Source organism: Vulpes lagopus, chromosome 1, assembly GCF_018345385.1.
Source record: "Vulpes lagopus strain Blue_001 chromosome 1, ASM1834538v1, whole genome shotgun sequence".
NCBI lineage: Eukaryota > Metazoa > Chordata > Mammalia > Carnivora > Canidae > Vulpes > Vulpes lagopus.
In genome coordinates this window covers 93060399-93081503 of record NC_054824.1, presented here as the reverse complement: position 1 = coordinate 93081503, position 21105 = coordinate 93060399, and the positions used below count along the sequence as shown (strand labels likewise).

The window sequence follows — 21105 nt, the reverse complement described above, 5'->3', positions numbered from 1 at the left end:
GGGCTCCACATTGGGAGTGGAGCCTGCTTCAGATTCTCTCTCCCTCTTGAGAGAAAGCAAGCAAGCAAGCAAGCAAGCAAGCAAGCAATAATGCACAGTTATAATCTGTGCTTCCTATCCCTCCCCCATAATGCACTGCTATCAACATCAAAACAACTTATGAGACTGTCTGTGTCATAACCACTTGATAAATCCTGGAGAACCATGGTAGGAAAAATCTTGTAATAAAGCCACTCAATAGGTATCCAAAACTGCCTAATAAGGTTGGCCCTTGTTTGTATGACAGTTATTTAGATCCTTGTACTTCATTTCCTAGAGGAAGCAACACTGTCTACCAAAGGCTTTTCCTCTGTGTGTAATACTTTCCCCTGAGTCAGTAATACAAGAATCTGAATATCTTTCTTCTGTTAGGGAAAGTGTTGGTAACTTTGATTCAGGATCAATTTTGTGAAGCATCATATAATAATATGAAAGATCAGATTTTGTTGTGAGGGACAGGAGACAGATGAGAACTACATGGTTTTTTTCTTTTAAAAAACCACCTCTGTCACTAACAGTTTGTTAAAAACAACAACAACAACCTGTAGTTTTAAGATTAAATTTTAGAGTTGAAATTATATGATAGGAAAATATCTGATTATATAATTTCAAAGACAAAACCATTGTAGGGTATAGAAATAACACACATCTGATTATCTCCTGAGCCTAATGGGAAGTGCAATGTCTACTGCAACTTCAATCGGGCACAACGAAAAAAAGTCACCAAAATTAAAGATCAAACTCTTTTCTCAAAAATTGATCAATTCCTTCAGGTGTTAACTGAGTGCCCATTGTGCATATGGCACATGGTGTAGGACAAAGCATTTAAAACAAATGAAACACCAAAACTACAAATCAGTAGTACCAAACTTTAAAATAACACACACATGAAATATCCAAAATGCAAAACTGTCATTTAAATATGAAGTTGTATGGTATACTATCAAGGTGTCCTCCTTTCTTTTTAGTCCCAATGCACCATGGGAATAAAACATAATCATAACATTATGATTATTTTTATGACAATTTTTCCAGTTGTATATCCCCACAATTCAATTTCATCATAAACATGATCCCCACATCATAAACATAATCATATGCATAGTGGAAAAGTCAGAAGAGCAAAAGAGGAGAAGCCTAAAAACAGAAACCCTAATCCCCAAACTCCCACCCTTCTAGTACCCAAAACCACATAACCCCAACACAATATGCTTTCACATACTCCTGAGCGAGACAGGTACACTCCATTTCTTTAAAAGATCTTCCATGATACCTTTGCCCTGCTATTCAACCCTCAAGCTTCAGCTCATATGTAATTCCCCACCAGACATCTTCCCTGACCCCCAGGTGGATTCAGGTATCCTCCTCTGTGAGTCCTGAGGACCCTGAGTTTCATCAACTGGGTATCAGACATCCAAAGAACCAAGACTGAACTCTGTTTCTACACAACCAATGACAGTGTTTTGACAAATAGCAAAAGCTCAGAAAACTCAATTTCTAGCACTTAATTAACTGAGAAAAATGTATCAAGAATTAGAACTTCAATTATATATTGAAAGAAAAGTGACATAATTGGGGAAAAGAAGAAAACATCAGCAAACATTCAAAATACTAATTGGGACAACTTATCTCAGGGTAGTCAAAGAAGACCCATCAAAGGAGGTGACATGTGCATTTAGATCTTTGCCTCAACCTCTAAAAATATGAAAAGTGAAGGGAAGAGCTTTTTAGGAAGGGAAAGGTATTTGAAAAGGCAACAAAGTGGAAAAGATGTTGGCACAATCCAGGAATTAGACAAGTAAGGCAAAGTTTAATTATTCAAGAGAAAGCAAGAGAGTAATGTGGTAATTTTTAAAATTATTTCAAATTAAGGGAACTAAATAAATGAAACTATGTGGAGAACATACTGTAGTATGGGATACTGAGTAATGGATGGAGCTAGAGAATATAGTTCAGAAAAGCAGGGTAGAGCCAAAAGCTAGTTCAAGTAGTTCAGGCTGATACAACTGGAAAAACTGTCATAAAAATAATCATGCATGATATAATGATTAAAACAGAGGATGGTAATTCATTTAGGAAGGCAGTAATGCCTGATTATTATTCACCTGCTTCATGATGAGAGTCATGTATCAAAGGACTCCCGTATTTAATATATTCATAATATCATGTTCATTAACTTACGACTAAAACTACCCAATGAGCTTTGCTATAGGGATTTTGAAATTTTACTTTACGTTCCATGAAGAAAAACATGACATGGACACATCGGATTCCAATTTCATATTTCTCAGTAAAACTTTTAAATATGCTAATTTGAAGCAGTAAAGGACAGACAACAAACAAATATGTGACAAGTGGTTTCACTTGTAATGCTGATGTTTCTGTGCTCTTTAGTTCTATACTAAAACAGATTCTAGACACTGGTTCTAATTATGGGTCAACAGGAAGAAACATGCATGCAGCTTCAAGGTTTTCATCCTTTCTATAATGTCGCATGAAAATAAAATCCCCAGATGATTAAAAGAAGTATCTCTGGACCATAGAAGATTAGTAAACCCAATTTAATTAAATTTCTCTGGCTTAGTAACTATTAAATTTCTCCTTCCATCCCCATAAAGAAAAATGAACAAAACAAAAACAAACCAACAACAGCTTCTGTCTATATATAGGTTCAAGAACGCCTAGAAGTTTCGAGAGACTCCTTAAATAGCACACAGCTTGGCATTTGAGGACATCCCTTGTGCCTGGCAGATGTGTTTACTGCATACCTACTGTGTGTAGGGTTTGGAGCAGGCCCCAGGAGGGCAGTGGTAAACCAAAGCAAGATTATATAAGCTACAACAGGATCTGGAGAGGAGAGAACAGAGCATTGTAGGGAAACTAAAGCGCAGAAGAGCTTAGGGTGATGGGTCAAGGAAAGTGCCTCCGAGGGTCTGACACTGAAGCTATGACCTGAAGGAGGAATCAGCGTGAAACAGCTCCGAAAGCCTCTGGGCAGATGAAGCTGCAGAGGTGGAGGTCCCAAAAGCCTGAAAAACTGAAAGACGAGGGGCCGAAGCAAAAATCTGAGGGAGCTTGTCTTGAGATGAGGCTGGAAAGAAAGGGAACGGAGATCCAGGAATAACAAAGCACTCATGTGTATAAACAGTGGTGTTTGTTGCCTTCTGACTCTGGGTTCTAGCCATCGCAGTCTCCTCATCTCAACCATCGGCCCTGGACGGGGAGAACCAATTTTTGAGGCTAGCAAAGAAAAATGACTCATTTGGCATGACCGTGCAGGACGGCATTCCTGAGTCTTCCTTCCAGGAGAAGAATGAAGGTAGACTAAATACCTTCTCTGGGTCAAATGGGCTGATTAATTTCCATGACCAGTATAAACTAAAGACAAATTTTTAAACCTGAATGTAAGACTAAAGTCACTGACTTTTACGTTTTTTGCAACTCGTGGTTTTCAAGCAATCAGTAGGACATTTTCGTTCTGCTTATGATCACTTTCGTTTTCTGAATAAGAAATGCTGTTAAGATTTGTTTTCGGTATCCAGAGGTGTTGCATTCATAAATGTCCAATTTTAATCCTGATGTGAAAAAAAAGGAAGGCCCACATTCTTAGGCATTTTCCTTAAAAATTCAAAAATTTCATTATTCATAGAAATTTCAAAAATCAAATATGCTTCTCTCTTAAATCTAGTGACAACAATAATGAATAATTTCGAGACACAGCTTTTTTATTTTTAATCCTGGAACAGCAAAATTTTTAAAATGAAAATTCTGAGCTTTCTATAACAGTTTCCTCTAAGACAGCTGAACAGTTACTAAACGCCAGTATTCTAAAGGAATTAGAACTTGATAATTATGTAAAACTTTTAATTAAAAAAAAACCTAAAAGTTATTCTTTTCCCCACATCTTAAGATTTTCAGGTCCAGGATAAACAGACCCTCTCAAATCATCCATTAAATAGCCCCTCTCTGTTTTACTACTGATGTTTTGGGTTTTTTTGTTTGGCTTTCACTGCAAACCGTAATTAACTCTACCTCCTTAAGAACTGTATCAAGCAAGATTTCCCAGTTGCATATTCAAATGAGCCAAGTAATTCAAAAATAAATTGTTAAGGACTGATGTAACTCTGATAATAAGAAGACAGATTACATGGGGAAGATCTAGCCCAAATAAGAATGTCATGACTCTGCACTCCTTTTACCCTATTGACATCATCTGGAGGAATAGTTCTTAAAATTCTATAACATACAATAGTATAATAGACTTCCTGATGGCAAATTTGTAGGACTTTCACTCAGAATCTAAGAAATTACTTCTTATACATTTGTACACAGCAGGTGGTATTGTTCCTATAAAACAATGCTAAGTGCTACTTAAACAAATGAGCTGAAGGAAACACAAATATATTTCTAGCAATTGAAGAGAATCCAGAAGATTAATAAAATTAAGGAGGGGAGAGGACTACATAATATCGGTATCATACTGTATTTATAACAAATTTTAGCACAAAATTCACTATGTAAATTAATTACAAACCCAAAATGAAAAAAGAAACAAAAAGGACTCATGTTAAAACCAAACAAAACACACAGTGTCTACAGGTCTTTCTCAAAATTCTAATGTTATCTTCTCTAAGTTTATAACATTTAAAGAAAGTGGCTTTTCAATTTTAACTTCACTACTGCCGTATCAGGAGAGACTATTCTTCAGAAATACTGTAATCTTGAGAGAAAAGAATCATCTATAGAACTTTTCATTTGAAGTTTTCTTGTCCACTAATTCAACTACAAATACATGCTATTACCAGAGCTGGTAAGCTGTACAGACTATGCAATATTTTGTAATTCAAGAACAGACTGCCTTTGCATATATCACTTACTGACCTCCATGAACTATGGTACCAGTCATATTTCTAGGCTCTTTATTTTTATTTTAATGGTGAGAAGCAATTGTTTCTTTTTTTTCAAGATCTTCATATTATTTGTATAGATGAAAAGAAATACACAAAGAATAACTGGAGAAGGCTTTATTTTCCTGTACCATGAATAGTTCTAAAACTAGCTTCTATCTGAAAACAACCACCACCACAACAACAACAACTTTGAAGTCCTATTTCACAGAAATTCTTTTTGAAAACTGAAGAACTGAATTTTGAAGTACGTGTAACAACTACTACCTCGCAGTGAGAAAACCTCGGTAGAGCTGTGGGAAATTAAAAATAATCACCATGAAGAAAAACAAAAATGAGCTTACTAAAAAGGAAAAATATCAGAAGAAACTTTTCAATCTTTAAACCAAACATACTTGATTCTGAATTTCAACTAGAAGTTTAAAATAGTATTAAAAATTAAGAAGAAAAATAGTTTTGCTCTAAGGCACACCAGGACCCATCTAGTAAAATTTTTACACTCTTAAAAATGTAACCTACTAGATCCAGACGAACTTTCAGCCACATGCAGCAGATTGTGTTGATCTACTAAAACACTCGGTGTGCATTCTGCTTCAGTCCAAGCTTCAGTGACCTGCAGTGAATTGGAAACTTCCTAAAATAACATCTAATTAAAATTATTTACAGTAGTTTGAGATTGTAATACAGCAAATAAAGTCCTGCCCTCACCTTTACTTGCCATCTGTCTCTCTCCTAAATGTCAAGTACTGAAAATGCTAAAAGTATTCCAGTTATTTTAATCCCACATAAATGACAATTTATGGTAAATGCATACAGTGAAAAACTTAACTTGCTGTTGGAATAATGCCGCATATATAGTGAGGAAAATAAAAAGTAGTTACATAATGGAAAGTTATCAGGGGCCCAAGAAGACATTTACACTATCCTTTAAATGTAATGGTTACTTTGGGTGATTAAAGGAAAACACTTTGCCTTCTGTGTCTCATCTAAGGCTTTACTCCCCCACCTTAAAGTCATGTAAACGATGTGCCAGGACCATCATGTGCCATTACTCCCTGGAGTGCCATTTCTCTTAGAACACAGTGAAAGGGTCAAGACATGTCTGCCTAGACCACCTTCTCTTTATAAATGGTTCCTGAAATCAGAAGACCCATTTAAATCAATTTCAGGAGCCCTATCTTCTCCTTCAGACAGAGACTTCCTCATCCCTGATCAAAACAATCTATTGTGGTTATATGTGTCTAAAACCACCTCCCAGGAAATGAGATGTGGATTTAGGAGTGTTCCCAGTCTCAACATAATAAATAAAATTAAATTTTATTATGGAAGAAAAACTATCAAGAGAAATTGAAAAGGGTAACTCAAGGAGGTTCCCAAATTAGTGTAGGAAAATACCATGAATATATCACAAAGGCAATGTGAAACCAAAAAAAAAGGGCATATATCTTAAGAATCAGGTTTTGTTACAGAAAGAGAAAAACTATTTGGCAAATACTTTTAGGGCAAGTTTCAGGACTAAAATATGGGCTAAGAAGTGGATGGATCACAGCCAATCAAAATGGTAAAGTTGAGATTACTGACATCCCACACTAGATAACTTACAAAAACACACAAAACCACCCCCACCTTGGTATAGTGAGTCAAAACAAACTGCTGACAAATCCTAACAGCTATGTGAGGGGGCGCAACAATAATACACAGTGAGAACACACATGCCTCTGTTTTCCTTTAAAGTCTGCTTCTGAGTCTGCATGGTTGATGTAAGAGAACAGCAATTCCTTTCTTTAAAATCCCTGTCTACAAATTCAAAATGTCTCAGATGTCCCTCAGAGCTAGTACCCTCATGCAAAAAACAAAAATAAAAACAAACAAACAAAAAAACCCAGACAGTATATATGGCAGAAATACCAGATTCAACCATCCAAACTTGCCTTTTTGGCTCAGTCAGTTGAGCATCTGACCCTTGGTTTTGGCGCAGGTCATGATCTCATGGGTCAGGAGATTGACTCCCCACCCCCAATCAGACTCTACACTCAGCACAGAGCCTGCTTAAGATTCTCCCTCTCCCTCCACCCTTCCCCACTGCATGTTCTCGGTGGCTCTCAAAATAACAAAGAAATCTTTTTTAAAAGAGTAAAACAAAGGGAAGCAAAAAGAGATGGCCCTTACATAAATACAGAAGAATTTTACCTAAAATCTGAAAACTGATTTTCAAGTTTGAAAATCTTTATTCGTATCAGAGAATCCGATCCATAAGAACGCAAGATGATTCCTACAATAAGACTTCTTAAATTGGTGCACACATACTTAGGCACTCTCGGAAGAGTCATGAAATGATGTAACTACCGTCTGCCGCACAGCAAGCTATAAAGAGGATGAAGTACTTTTGGCAAAATACATAACAAACGAAACTGGACTATTCATGTCGAAAGCATAGATTTTTGGAGGATTCCCCAGTTGCTGAAAAGGCCTGTGTATTCAGAGTCATATATACAATATAGCACAGAAACAAAAACAGTCTTTGAAGAAATGTTGAAATCAGAATAAGAGGAAGTGAAAACACTCATAAGAGCTCAGATGGAGAACTAATAAGTCAATAGGAGAGCCATGGCTTGTTGCCATGTGCAGTTTGTGGGAACAGGCTGAATGGTAAAGCTGTGGGTTTTAAGGGCTTTATCGTATGGGTGCTAAGAGTAACTACAAGGTCACTCCATTAAAGAAATGCTCCCCAACCTTAGTAATTTCACTAACTTTACCCAAAAATATTGCTGCATTAAAGATATTTTGTGTACACATAGACTTCAAAAACTGTTTTAAAATAGAAGTAATCTACAATAAATAATAATGGTGTGACTACTATGCTTAAGGACACTGTTAACCTCTAAAATCAATGGCACTCATTGCTAAATCTGAAGTTGATATTCAGAGCTCATTTACAAATTCTAAAAGTTACGCCTCCGGACACTTTCCAGGGTAATGTTTTCAATGTTTCTAGGATCTCAGGCCTTTATCATCACTGAAGTGCTCTCTCAAATAAATAAATAAATCTTAAAAAAAAGTTCACCAAAATAATGACAGAGTTATGAGTGCCAACGAAGCAATCCTCGATACTGTGAAAGATTACACGGGACTTTACTTTTTCAAGATGAGGTAATGAAATATTTAAAATGATCCTTTTAACAAAAGACAGTAATATTTGACTATTTGACAATGTATATTTAAGCACTACCTGAAAGGCCTTGATAAATGGGGGAAGAGGCGTTTGGCAAGAGTGATCAGAAGAAGCGGATGAGAGTGGGGACCAAGCGGGGGCTTTAGCTATATTAATAATTAGAAAGGATCCACACAAACGGGAGATGTGAGGGGAAAATGATAGGATACAAGGCTACACCAAGGTAAATTCTCAAAAGAATTTTGAAAGGTCATTTCAATGACCTTAAAAAGGTCATTACAATCCTTCTTTTCCAGCAAAATTCCTTCAAAGACCTCACCAAACTTCTCTTTCCTGGGGATCCTTTAAAATGAGGTACACCAATCTTTTTTTAAAAAAAAAAAAGAAGAAGAAAAAAAAGAAAGAAAGAAAAGGGCAGCCCTGGTGACGCAACGGTTTAGCACCCCCCCCCCCCCGCAGCCTGGGGCGTGACCCTGGAGACCCGGGATCGAGTCCCACGTCAGGCTCCCTCACGGAGCCTGCTTCTCCCCCTCTGCCTTGTCTCTGCCTCTCTCTCTCTCTTTGTCTCTATGAATGGATAAATAAAATCTTTAAAAAAAATAAAAAATAAAAAATAAAATAATAAAATAAAATAATAAAATAAAATAAATAAAATTAAATTAAATTAAAATAAAATAAAATAAAATAATAAAATAAAATAAAATAAAATAAAATAAAATAAAATAAAATAAAATAAAATAAAATAAAATAAGGTACACCTGGGAGTAGAGAAGCTAACCGGATTGGAGGTCACACGACGGGGAGTGGGGCCCTGCAGTGGTGATAAAAGGAGTCAGACCCAGGATCTTCGTCCACCTCCACCCTCTCAGTAGTCCCTGAGAACCGCACATCGAAGGTGAGGTGCTCTCACTCAGGGAGGCCCTGAGAACAAGCACGACATCAAACATAGCCAGGGCACTTTTAAAAATATGGAAACTCAGAGGCCAGCTGGTAAGGACAGAGGTACAGTACAAAGTCAAGGACTGCAATCTAACATTCTAAAAGATGAGAATGCAGCACCTGGTCCCTGGTCTATGGACTTTGTAGTGAAGACACTAGATAGATGACTACCAAACACACTAGTAACATATCTTGTGCTAAAAAAAAAAAAAAAAAAAAAAAACTAAGAAAGGTTTTATTTATTTATTTATTTATTTATTTATTTATTTATTTATTTATTTATTTCTGATTAAGAAAGGTTTAAATGTTATGTGCTTTAAAATTATATACACCAGAATACTGCCACAAGATTGGAAATGGAGGTCTCTAAGAACGTCAGCCCTAGGTCACGGACAGCCCCCGTCATTAATAGTTTATTGCCCCTAAAGGATTACAATGGCCAGCAATTCATAAAGCATTATGGGCAGAAACAGGGGAAAAAAGAAAAGTGAGGAAAATGTTTCCTTTTAAAAATACCAAGTTTCTCAGATTGCCAGAGGCGATTGGATCAGTCGTGCAGGGGTTGGTAAACTTGGTCACTACAGTCCCAGATAGCAAATTTTTTTCAGCTTTGTGGGCCATATAATCTGTGGCAGCTACCCACTTCAGCCACTGTAGCCAGACAATGCATGTCCACGTGCCCCTGAAATCTTATTTACAGAAAGAAAAGCAGACTAGGTTTGGCCCACAGGCTGCAGTTTACCAAATACTGATAAAGTGGGTACTTTATCAGTACTACAAAAGTACTGTGATGAATTGCCAACTCCAAACTTCAGTTGCTTTACAAAACCATCACTGACATGTTTGCAGCATCTGTAAAATAAGCTAATAATTTACTTTAAGAAAAAAAAGTTCAGAAAAAAAAAATTCAGTTAAACTTTCCAACTTCCTTAAAGGAAAAAAAGAAAAATACCCTGCTCATCTAGAAAATTAAAGGCATAAAAGGCAGTATTTTTCTTTCTCTCAGGCAACATTTCTCTCCCTCCCTCACACCTCCCTCTCTCTCTCTCTCTCACACACACACACACACACACACACACACACACAACACACACAAAAAGGCATATGAAATGAAGCTTTCAATAAACAGTCCTGAATTTAACTAACAAATATAAGCTGTCTTATTAAAACAAAAGTTGCATTTACTGACCATTTGACATACAGAATACTAATTTAATAAAGATAAGAAAACACCTTATTTTCACAAGTATAAAATGTACTAATTGTTCAAAGGAGTCCTCCTGAAATAAAGGTGAAAAGGTTTGCAATCCTGATACCCTTCAGATGCCAATGGTTGCAGGCTCACACATGCCAACTTGGTAACGAGTCATCATTTAGAAATACATCACATGTAAAAAAAAAAAAAAAGAAAGAAAGAAAAAGAGAGGAGAAATACATCACATGTAAATATATACAATTCTTGTCAAGTCATGTAACTTCCAATCAAGTTGGCTTCTCCAAACAGAAAAGGGAATTAGAATACTAACTATTCATGAGGTGTAGTCATTGATGACAAAGATAAAAAACATATTTCTTATAAAACAATTTCAATCTTCCTTACCACTGAAACAAAGTATTTGCTTTTAATTACTTGTGTTTAAACCTAAGTTTACAGTAGTCAAGGTTTAAAAGAGGTATTACTCAATAAAAAAAGAAAAAAAATGTTTTCTCTTTTATAGGATAATGAGGTTGAGATGAAACTGTCTTGGTAAATTTGTTCCTTTTTTTATTTTTTTATTTTTATTTTTTCTAAAGATTCTATTTATTTATTCATGAGAGACACAGAGAGAGAGGCAAAAACATAGGCAGAGGGAGAAGCAGGATCCCCACGGGAAGTCCGATACAGGACTAGATCCCAGGACCCCAGGATCACAATCTGAGCCGAAGGAAGATACTCAACCACTGAGCTACCCAGGTGCCCCCCCTTGTTTTATTTTTAAATACCACTTTTCCTATAAAGCCGATAAGAATAGAAAAGTCTTAAAAAGTTTTCACTATTGTCCTGGATGTCACAATTATTTTATACATATGAGATTCCTAAAATATATATTAGATATTTAATAATACACAACTTATTACATATAGCAGAACCCAAGATTTTGGTCCAACTAACAACGTGAAATATTACCATAATATCTTATTCTTCGGTGATATTCAAATTTCGTAAGACACAATTCTGGTTTCTAGGAAAGAAATGAACATACACCTTTCAGGAGAAAATTGTCCATGGGTCTCTCACATGTCTGCGTGCATTATGAACACAGACACTGACACCCTTTGTTTGGGACTGTCCTTTCAGAGACATTCTATAGCAAATGGCCTTGGAGGACAGCAACAGTGTCTCCTTCTGGAACAAAAACAAGATTTACTCTCCAGTGTCTCCTTCCAGTGCAAAGGTCAGGCCAGTTTACCTCCCATTATAAAAGATGCAGGTTCCTTAAGCTCAGGGTTCTTCTCTGGTGCAACCCACTGGATGGACAAGAGTCCCCTGATCCTTGGACTCCAGGATCATGCGCTGGGCCGAAGGCAGGTGTCAAACCGCTGAGCCCCCCAGGGATCCCCCTTTCTCCAACCATTCTTATGTCTTCTGTCAGTATTTATGAAGTTTGGCTGATTACCTTTGAAATTAGTTCTTGACTATATATATGTATATATATATATATATATATATATATACATATATATATATATTTTTTTTTTTTTGGACAACATACCTTTGAAATTAGTTCTTGACAATATACTTTTTTTTTTTGACAACATACTTTTAAAGAACTAAGCCCTAAAGCCAAATTACACTCTAAAGTACTTCTAGGGATCCCTGGGTGGCGCAGCGGTTTGGCGCCTGCCTTTGGCCCAGGGCACGATCCTGGAGACCCGGGATCGAATCCCACGTCGGGCTCCCGGTGCATGGAGCCTGCTTCTCCCTCTGCCTGTGTTGTGTCTCTGGCTCTGTCTCTGCCTGTGTCTCTGGCTCTGTCTCTCCTTCTATCTCTCAAGAATAAATAAAAAAATAAATAAAAATAAAAATAAATAAATAAATAAAGTACTTCTAAATTCATTGCGTCTCTGCATATTGGGTTATCTATTTGGGCAGGCACTGTAGACTGAATACCCATTCCCAATTCCCTTCTCCCTTGCCTTTCAACTAATAGGGACACTGAAATGTAAAATTATCAATAGACCAGCCACCTTTGCAGCAAGAGGAGACTCGGCGTCCTAAAAAGGCCTCAGAGAAATCTGCTGAAAGGAGCAAGTCAGGTAGAAAGCTCCCAGGCATCTTTTTGATCTATGATATAAAGAGGACGGACATATGTGGTGCCGGCCTGCCCTTCTTTCCTGTCTAGTAGCCTTAACAAAGATGAAACCAGAGCAGAAACTTTACAACCACAAGGTGACTAGAATGAGAACAAACCCAACCAAGGAAGGGGACTACAAAGCCAGAAAGAACTTGAGTCTCTGACAGCATCGTTGAGAAATTTATATATCCCTGTACTCGTAAACTATTGTTGATCAGGTACTGCTACTTTTAGCCAAACACATTTTTAATGCATGCAGCTTATACACTTGGTCGTGTTGATGAAACATTTTCAAAATTTTAGCGTCCAAAAATGAGATAAGTACTTTAAGCCAAGAGTTGGCAAACTACAGCCCACAGCCAATTTAGTCTACCACATGCTTTTGTAAATAAAGTTTTATTAGAACACAGCCATGTCAATTCATTTACATATGGTCTATGTCTGCTTTCCTACTATAAAGGTACAACTGAGTAGTTGCCAGAGACCATGTGGCAAAATCTAAAATATTTACCATCTAACTCTATATAGTTTGCCACCCCCTGGTTTAAGCTATTCAACATGCCACTTTAGAAACAATTATTTACTCTTGTTCAAACAAAGATCTTTGAATTGATTCCCTAAAATTTTAATTTGAAATCCATACTTACAATACTTTACATCTTAATATTAAAGGCACAAGTGGATGTAAGATATAGCCTTCTATGTGCCACCAATGTGGAGCCCGCCTCACACTTTTTTTTTTTTTTTTGCAATACAGAAAACTTTCTGAACAGATTTAACAATAATGATGTAAGTCATAATCAACTATTTTAATTAATCCTTCAGAGTTTTTATCACAAAATAAAAGAGTAAAACAGGGTATCTCAATCAAGTGATAATCAGGGCTATTAGTATTATAACCTTTAATCATACAAATCTATAGTATTAATAATTTCTAAAGAGAGACATAACATTGAAATCAGTAAGAACATTTGTTGTAACAAGGTACTTATAAATTCATTTATGTTGATTTATATATATTGATGAAAGTGTAGATCATACCATGTTTTTAATATAAGCATAAAATTAACCAAGAAATTAATGAGCTTGATCTTGGTGTGGAGTCTACTTCAGATTCTCTCTCTCCCTTCTCCACACTTGCACCCCCTGAACTCGCTCTCTCTCTCTCTTTCTCTAAAACAAACAAACAAAAAAAGACCATTGAAATCTTAACCTCAACCCTATCTTAAATGTGACCATATTTGGAAACAGGATCTTTGTAGATGTAATAAAGTTAAGATAGGGTCATTAGGCAAGGCCCGGATCCAATGTGACTGGTATTCTTTCTTGTAGAAAGGGGGAAATGGGGACACATGCAGAGGGACAAGAACACCCTGTGAGACAGAGGCAGAGATTAAAGTTATGCTGCTAGAAGCCAAGGAAAGCTTGGAGCTACTGAAACTGAAAGGGTCCTGGAAGCACCTGCCCTAGAGTCGGAAGGAGCACAGCCTTGCTGACACCTTGATTTCAGACTGCAGGCTCCATTAGTGTGAGAGAATCAACTTAAACAACATAAACTGTTGTTATAGCCACTCAGCTCATAACATTTTCTTAGGGCAATCCTAGGAAAGCAACACATGAACATGTTTGATTACATACGATTACATAATCATATGATCAGATGTTCAAAGTAATACAGTTCAATAATAAACCTAAATTATCTTTTCTTCTATGGTCCTACCAAACTGAACAGCCTCAATCTCTATGACCTGAATCTATAAATGAGTACTTTCTGTAATACCCTCACATATGTGTATCCTGTGCATCTGTAAACAATTGATATATAAATGCAAACTCAAACAAGAACTCAATGTTCTAACAGTGCACTTAAAGAGACTAAAGATTAATATTAAAAATGGATTTAGAAAACTGAATATTTCTGAAGCCCTTTATTTCAAAACAGTCAGACATGAGTACTATTTTATGACCTACCCAATTAGTGCTGGATGCTAATCTGTTTGGATTCCGGGAAACTCCACTTTGTTAAATCACTAGGGGGAGAAAAAGGTGCTTCTTGGGCTAAATTTCCAAGCATTCCTTAGGCTATACGATTATTACTGCAGCTTGTCTGTTTTATAAACAGACTTCAATTTAGTTTTTTAAGAAACTGCCAAAGGAGCTGTCTTTAACTAAATAACAAATCTGCTCCTTCAAAGACATCATTCATCAACCTTCTTTGTTGAGAGTATGGTTATTATGAAACTAAAAACAGGCATTCTTTCTTGAGTGCTTTTGGATTTTAATTATCAAATTTGAATGTCACCAGATATTTACTGAAAGGAAATCATCAATTTTAATAAGCTGCCTTAAGACTGAAAAACATAAAAGGTATTCAACCATAAAGCTAAGTTCACTTGAGTCTTGTGAGCTAGCTTACTGTCTTAGAATATGATGCTTATTGTTCTCAGGAATTTGTAAACATTTAATAAGCTCTAAGCTAGGGGGAGAAAAAAATTCTCCAATTTTAAAATCAAATTTTCATATGGGTATAATATATAATTTGACTTGAAAGGAATTTAAATAAATTCCAATAAAGCTTTTAAAAGCTAATAAATCAGAAGTTAGAGGCTGCTTGATATTAACAGGGCTGGGGGAGGAAAAAAGTAAATAAAATAAATAAAATGAATTAAATGTAAACATTTAAAAATTTTTAAAAACAGCAGGTTTAACTTTAAATTATATCTTAGTAACTTCTTTGGATTTTAAAAATGCACTCCAAAGGAGAAATTGTTGGCAAAACCCCTTTCACTTTTCACCTACATGAAAATCAATAAGAAAATTACTTTGTATCTACTTAGCAAAAGCAGATTAGATGTAGTTGGTCATAAAGTTCTTAACAGTCAAAGATTCTTCAAGCTCTCACCTGCCCACTCTAACAGACTCCCTTTGTTTAACTTTGAAAACATTTGTCTAAATAACTTTCTTGTGGTCTCTCCTTTCACAGTGTGTTAAGAAATAACCCCTTCATTTCCTAACTTTAGAAAAGTATACTCACATCTCTCAGACGCTTAAAAAATATGAATGGAAGCATTCTCTTATCAAGACTAAATAAACTTTCTATTCGTTTATGATAACTCAATCAAAGGAAGATGTCCAAGCTTTCTAAAGAAAATTCCATTTCCTACCTGGCAGACACTGCTATTCAAAAGGGTTGACTACTATTTGTCCTCTCAATCCAAGTTACATATTTTAAAATATCAAAAACTAATCCTTTAGTTCCTCTATTCTCTATGGATAAGAAAACATGCTCAGAAAGCAAAAGTTGAAAAGTTAAATAGCAAATGAATGTTTATACTAAAGCACTTGCATTCAAAAAAGATTAGTAACCTATTTTGATTTAGAAATCATATTTTTCTACCTGCAGCTTGTCCATTGTCCTCATGAAATGCAAAAGCACTACAATTTGCAACATTAATAAACAACAACAAAAAAAGTGAGAGAGAGAAATAGAAAAACTAGGTTAATTTTTTTAATGTCAGATTACTTTTTAAGAGAATAAATCATTCTCATCTATCATTAAACAGATATTTCATAAAACATATGAAATACATTCAATACTGTACAAATTATTTATACAAGCAAGAAAGACATAACTTCCCTAAGACTAATTCTCCTGAAAATGATTGCTGTAATAACAAAAACAGTGTTTTTACTAGAAACTACTACTGGATTTGAAAGATTACTTAGTAGACTGACACAGCAACAGTAGCCTTTGGTTTGAAACAAACTACATCTTTGTTTTATGATGTTGATATGATTGAGCCAAAAAATATGGTGGCCATACAGAAAATAATGTAAAGACTGAAAAGCAGAGATTGGAGTCAGGAAACCAACCAAGGCTACAAAGAACACTTGGAGAAGAGATGGCATCAGACTGTTCAATAGCACTCTTTCCTCATTTTCTTCTTGTAACATACAGAGCTGCCTGGGAGAAAATGCTGAATTTAATGTGGCATTTTAAACAAGGCTATTAACCTATAAATTCTAGTAATCATCATGAAAACTATTCCATAAAGCCCAAATTATGCATACAGGTAGATCTCTTTATATGGTTAAACTGAAAATCCAGGAGGAATTTCATGACTACTTCCATGACTGACGCAATCAATTGCATTTATACAAATTTAAACATTTAAATTGATACATTATGATTTGGCCAAAGCAATGTCAGCATACAGTGGTCTGAAGAAAGTCAAGTAGGTTTGTTTGCCGCTTTGTGTTTTACTGTTCCTGTTATTGTTGTTGCTGATATTTTTTTATTCAACTTTTAACTTAACCATGTATCTTTAAAATATCAGTCCCAGACTGTCCTTGATACACTATCTCATAAATTACAGCACAGGTATAAACAGGGAGCATAGTGATTTATAGTCCTGTATAAGGAAAAGCACTTTATTAATGTAGCAGGTAATACATTTTTCTTTGTTAAAATGGTCAGTGGAGAGAAAGATTTTTGCCTGATACTCCTGAAGGATTTTAAATAAAGGCTAGCATCTTCCAGGACTAGTTTTTCTATGTTGAAATACTTTTTAAAAAAATCTTCTTGGAAAGCCTATTTTATACAAGCTATTGCACACTATGATTTTCTACAATTCATGTGCATAAGGAATGGTGCAGGGGCTTTGAAATGACATTAATAAGAAGACAACATCTATGTATTACTCTCTGGCATGAATTTTTTAAAAGCCTTTCTTTTCTTCACTGAGAGGTCATCAAATGCAGAGCTATTTTTCCACCTCAGTTAACTTTTGGTTTTGTTTCAGTGGTTATAAACCAGTGTGTGGGAGGGGAAAACTAGTTGTTGCACTCTGGCTCACTGAAGCAGCTCTGAAATATGGAAAATCTGAGTATCCTTAGGCCATCCCCTCTGGGTATTCTAAAACAGAGTCCCAAACCAGGCCTTGCTGAGCAGGTGAACAGCACATGTTTTATATGAAAGAGTAAATTTTACTACTGACACAGCCAACTGATAAAACTATGCATCCACATTCTGAAGAAGGGCCCCTCCTGTCAATTCTACATTTAATTATAACTACCTTCACACTCATTTTTGATTTTGCCATTAAAAATTTAAGCCAGATGATAAAAGTTTCACCTCTCCTCTATGCTTGAGACTACAAATTGTCCCTTCTCTCCATGATCCCCAACTTCCACCCCACACATACACACGAAAACTTTATGTGTGCCAGAAATCAATGAACTACTCCTCCCCATAACACTAATTCAGAATGGTTTAGACATTCAGCTGGAGGTGCACTAACTTGGTATGAGGTTCAACTGTTTGTAGGAAGGAGAAGAGAAAAAAAAAAAAAAAACTTGGGAGAAGCAATACTAGAGAAGAGGTTTACTGTAAAAGTCAAGCAAAGCATGTAGCATGCCTCTCCCCAGAAATCACCATTCCATCCATTCCCAAAGAGGCTTTCACATAGTGAAAAGCCATATCTATTTTGCTAGCAAATAAATATGTTTATATTTCTACCCCTCACCTATACACAAAATACATTGCATGCCATTTGCTATATTGCTTCATTTATTATTTATGGTGTTTGTCACAATCATGTGAAATTGCTGTAAAAAAAAAATCAGGCTACTCACATTTCAGCAATTAAAACTGAGCTTATTCAAAGCTGATATCTGAAATTTTCCCACTTGCCCTTATGTTTAGAACAAATCCACAAAGAACCTTATTCCTGACACAGCAGGAACATTAAACTTTTTTAATTCATGAACTCACCCAGCAACGTACAGAGTTTGCTTCAATAGAGTACATTATTACTCGGGGCAATACTGGTATAGTCAGTGAGCTCCAAATCACTACTTCTCCTATATCTGCCCCCTTCAGTTTTTAGCTTAATAATGCCAATGTCCCTGCTGACGTTATGTGCAGAAGTAAAGATTTTTCAGAGAATTTAGAATATTCCCAGTAATCAGGGTGTCACCTATTCTACCAAATAGAATATACCTTGTTGCCTAAGAACCATAAGAACATTCTAAGAAGATTCTTTTATTTTCTATAGAGCAAAACGTCCCAGAGTTCCATGTATAATGGCACACTTTAGCCCCAGTTTGCATTTAAAACCCCAAGGAAACCCAGAAGTAGATGTGTAAAAATAGATTACCACCAAAAGAAACATAAATCAAAATCTATGTCCTTGGTATGGTGTACCAAGAATGGTCCATTATTACGAATTTTGATTAAACATGTATCAAATGTAAGTTCTGCATAAAAAGAGCTGGTCACAGAACACTATCAGAAAATGGAACAGGAATGAGAATAAAACTCATTTAGGATTATGCCATACCAGCATAGAAACTAATAAGCTTTGCCTTAGGGTTGAATTTAGGAGAGTGACAAAATTTACTTAGACACTTAAAACACAGAATTTATAGTCACCTCAACATGATCCATCAGCATTATGCAACCTATCATCATCTGTGGAAATCTACCACAAGCAACCATTATTTATAGAGATTTCCCCATGATACTCTCCCCAAAAAAGCCAGAAATATCAAAATTTATAAATGGAATGGTAATTACAAGACATCTACTGGGTTAGAAAATGTTTCAGGTTTCCAAAGAAGTCATAAAAGTGGGGTACAGGTTTACCACCTCATATATGACTACATCCAATGAAAACACTCATTTGAGTATCCACTCAAATTCCCAGACTGAGAAACTATAAGCCTTCTCATTGACCTGATATCTTAATAAGTGAAATTAAACGGATTCCTTTGCTGGTTCATAAAGAATTTCAGGGCTACTAAATTTGAGCAGGAAGTATAAATACAGTTATAAAATAACTTGATTTTAACTAGATCACTGGTAGACCTACAAAGTAAAAACATAGTTTTAAATATAAACAGCTGGCTTCCCCATAACCTTGGTCATTTCTGAAAGAATATAATATTTCTCTACTTTACTTCTGATACCATTCTTGAAACAATATCATATTTCTCTACTCTGATACCATGTGGTGATTCACATTCTTCTTAGCAGTCCTGAAGAGACTCTTAGTGGGTTAAAACTAAAAGGCAACTGCAAGATTTCACCACCCTCAAGATGTGTACACTGTGATCCAAGTATATTAAGCAATGAGCCCACAGTTATAATTGGGTAGACATTCATGATTACATTAGAGTTCATCACTAATTTAGAGAAAAAATTATAAATAAGTAAACATTTATGCCATTTTACATTTTGGCAGAGAGTTTTTCTCTGATTTTGATGGCTTTACTCATTCTGGGTATTTTGTGGCCATTATTTACAGACAAGTTTTCAGTCTACACACTTAGATAAGTGAATTTGCTATTATACAACCCTATTCTTTATCAGACTACATGAGGCTAGTTTTTTTTGACCCGAAAGAAACATTAGAGGTTCCCTGGAGGTTTTCCTTATATGTCAGGAAACTAAAATCCAGAGAGATTAAGGGTCTTAAACTAAAATTCAGGTTACCTATGTTAAAATATCATATATTTTAACTAATATTTGTTTTCAAATTTAGGAATGTAAATATACTATTGACATCTGTCAATATTCTAGATATATTTAAAATATCCAAGAAATGGAAAACTAATTTCTTTCACTTAATTTAATATCTTAATTTAAGATAGATCATGAAATGTAACATTGAAATAGCCAAACAACAAACTTTAAAGGGGAGTCTCGGGATCCCTGGGTGGCGCAGCGGTTTAGCGCCTGCCTTTGGCCCAGGGCACGATCTTGGAGACCCGGGATCGAATCCCACGTTGGGCTCCCGGTGCATGGAGCCTGCTTCTCCCTCTGCCTATGTCTCTGCCTCTCTCTCTCTCTGTGACTATCATAAATAAATTTTTTAAAAAAAGGGAATAAGTCCTAAAGGGGAGTCTCTAAATCTGGAATCCTGGCTGTAAAGTGAGGATTCAGTTGATGTCTTTGCCACTCCTGTTCAGTTTCTCACTCAGCAGTCAAACCCTGAGAATCAAGAGTCATCTCCCACCCACATCCATCATATGCACATATCCAATCAAGACTGTGTCTTAAAGACACTCCCTCCAATATCAAATACTGGTGGATGGGAAGGAACAGGAATTCTCATTTGTTGCTGGTAGGAATGCAGAAACGATACAGCCACTTTGGAAGAGAGTATGGGAGTTTCTTACAAAGCTACTATAGGCTTATTACCATTAGACTCAGAAATCCTGCTCCTAGGTACTTATTCAAATGAACTGAAAGCTTATGTGCACATAGAAACCTGTGTACAAATATTTATAGCAGCTTTATACATAACTGCCAAAAATCAGAAGCAACCAAGATATCCTTCAACAGATGAACAGATAAACAAATGGTGGTACATCAATGCAATGGAGTATTATTCAGTAATAAAAAAAAGAATGAACTATCAAGCTACAAAAAGACAAGGGGGAACTTTAAACACATAGTTAAGTGAAAGAAGCCAGTCTGAAAAAGTTACATATTATTTGATTTCAACTGTATGACACTCTAAAAAAGGAAAAACTATAAAGAGAGTAAAAAGACAAGGGGTTGCCAGGGATTCAGAAAGTGTGGGGCAGGGGAGGCGGTGGGGGAGTAGAGGGGCAATAAATAAGCAGAGCACAGGGTATTTTTGGGGCAGTGAAATTATTCTATATGATGCTGTAATGGTAGATACCCAACATTATATATTTGTTAAAA

At 35.8% G+C, this 21105-nt stretch overlaps 1 protein-coding gene across 3 annotated transcripts in view; it reads right to left on the bottom strand.

Moving 5' to 3' along the window:
* The window catches only part of CBLB (Cbl proto-oncogene B), a 221328-nt gene that overhangs the window by 185251 nt on the left and 14972 nt on the right, over positions 1–21105 (bottom strand). The window lies entirely within an intron of this gene.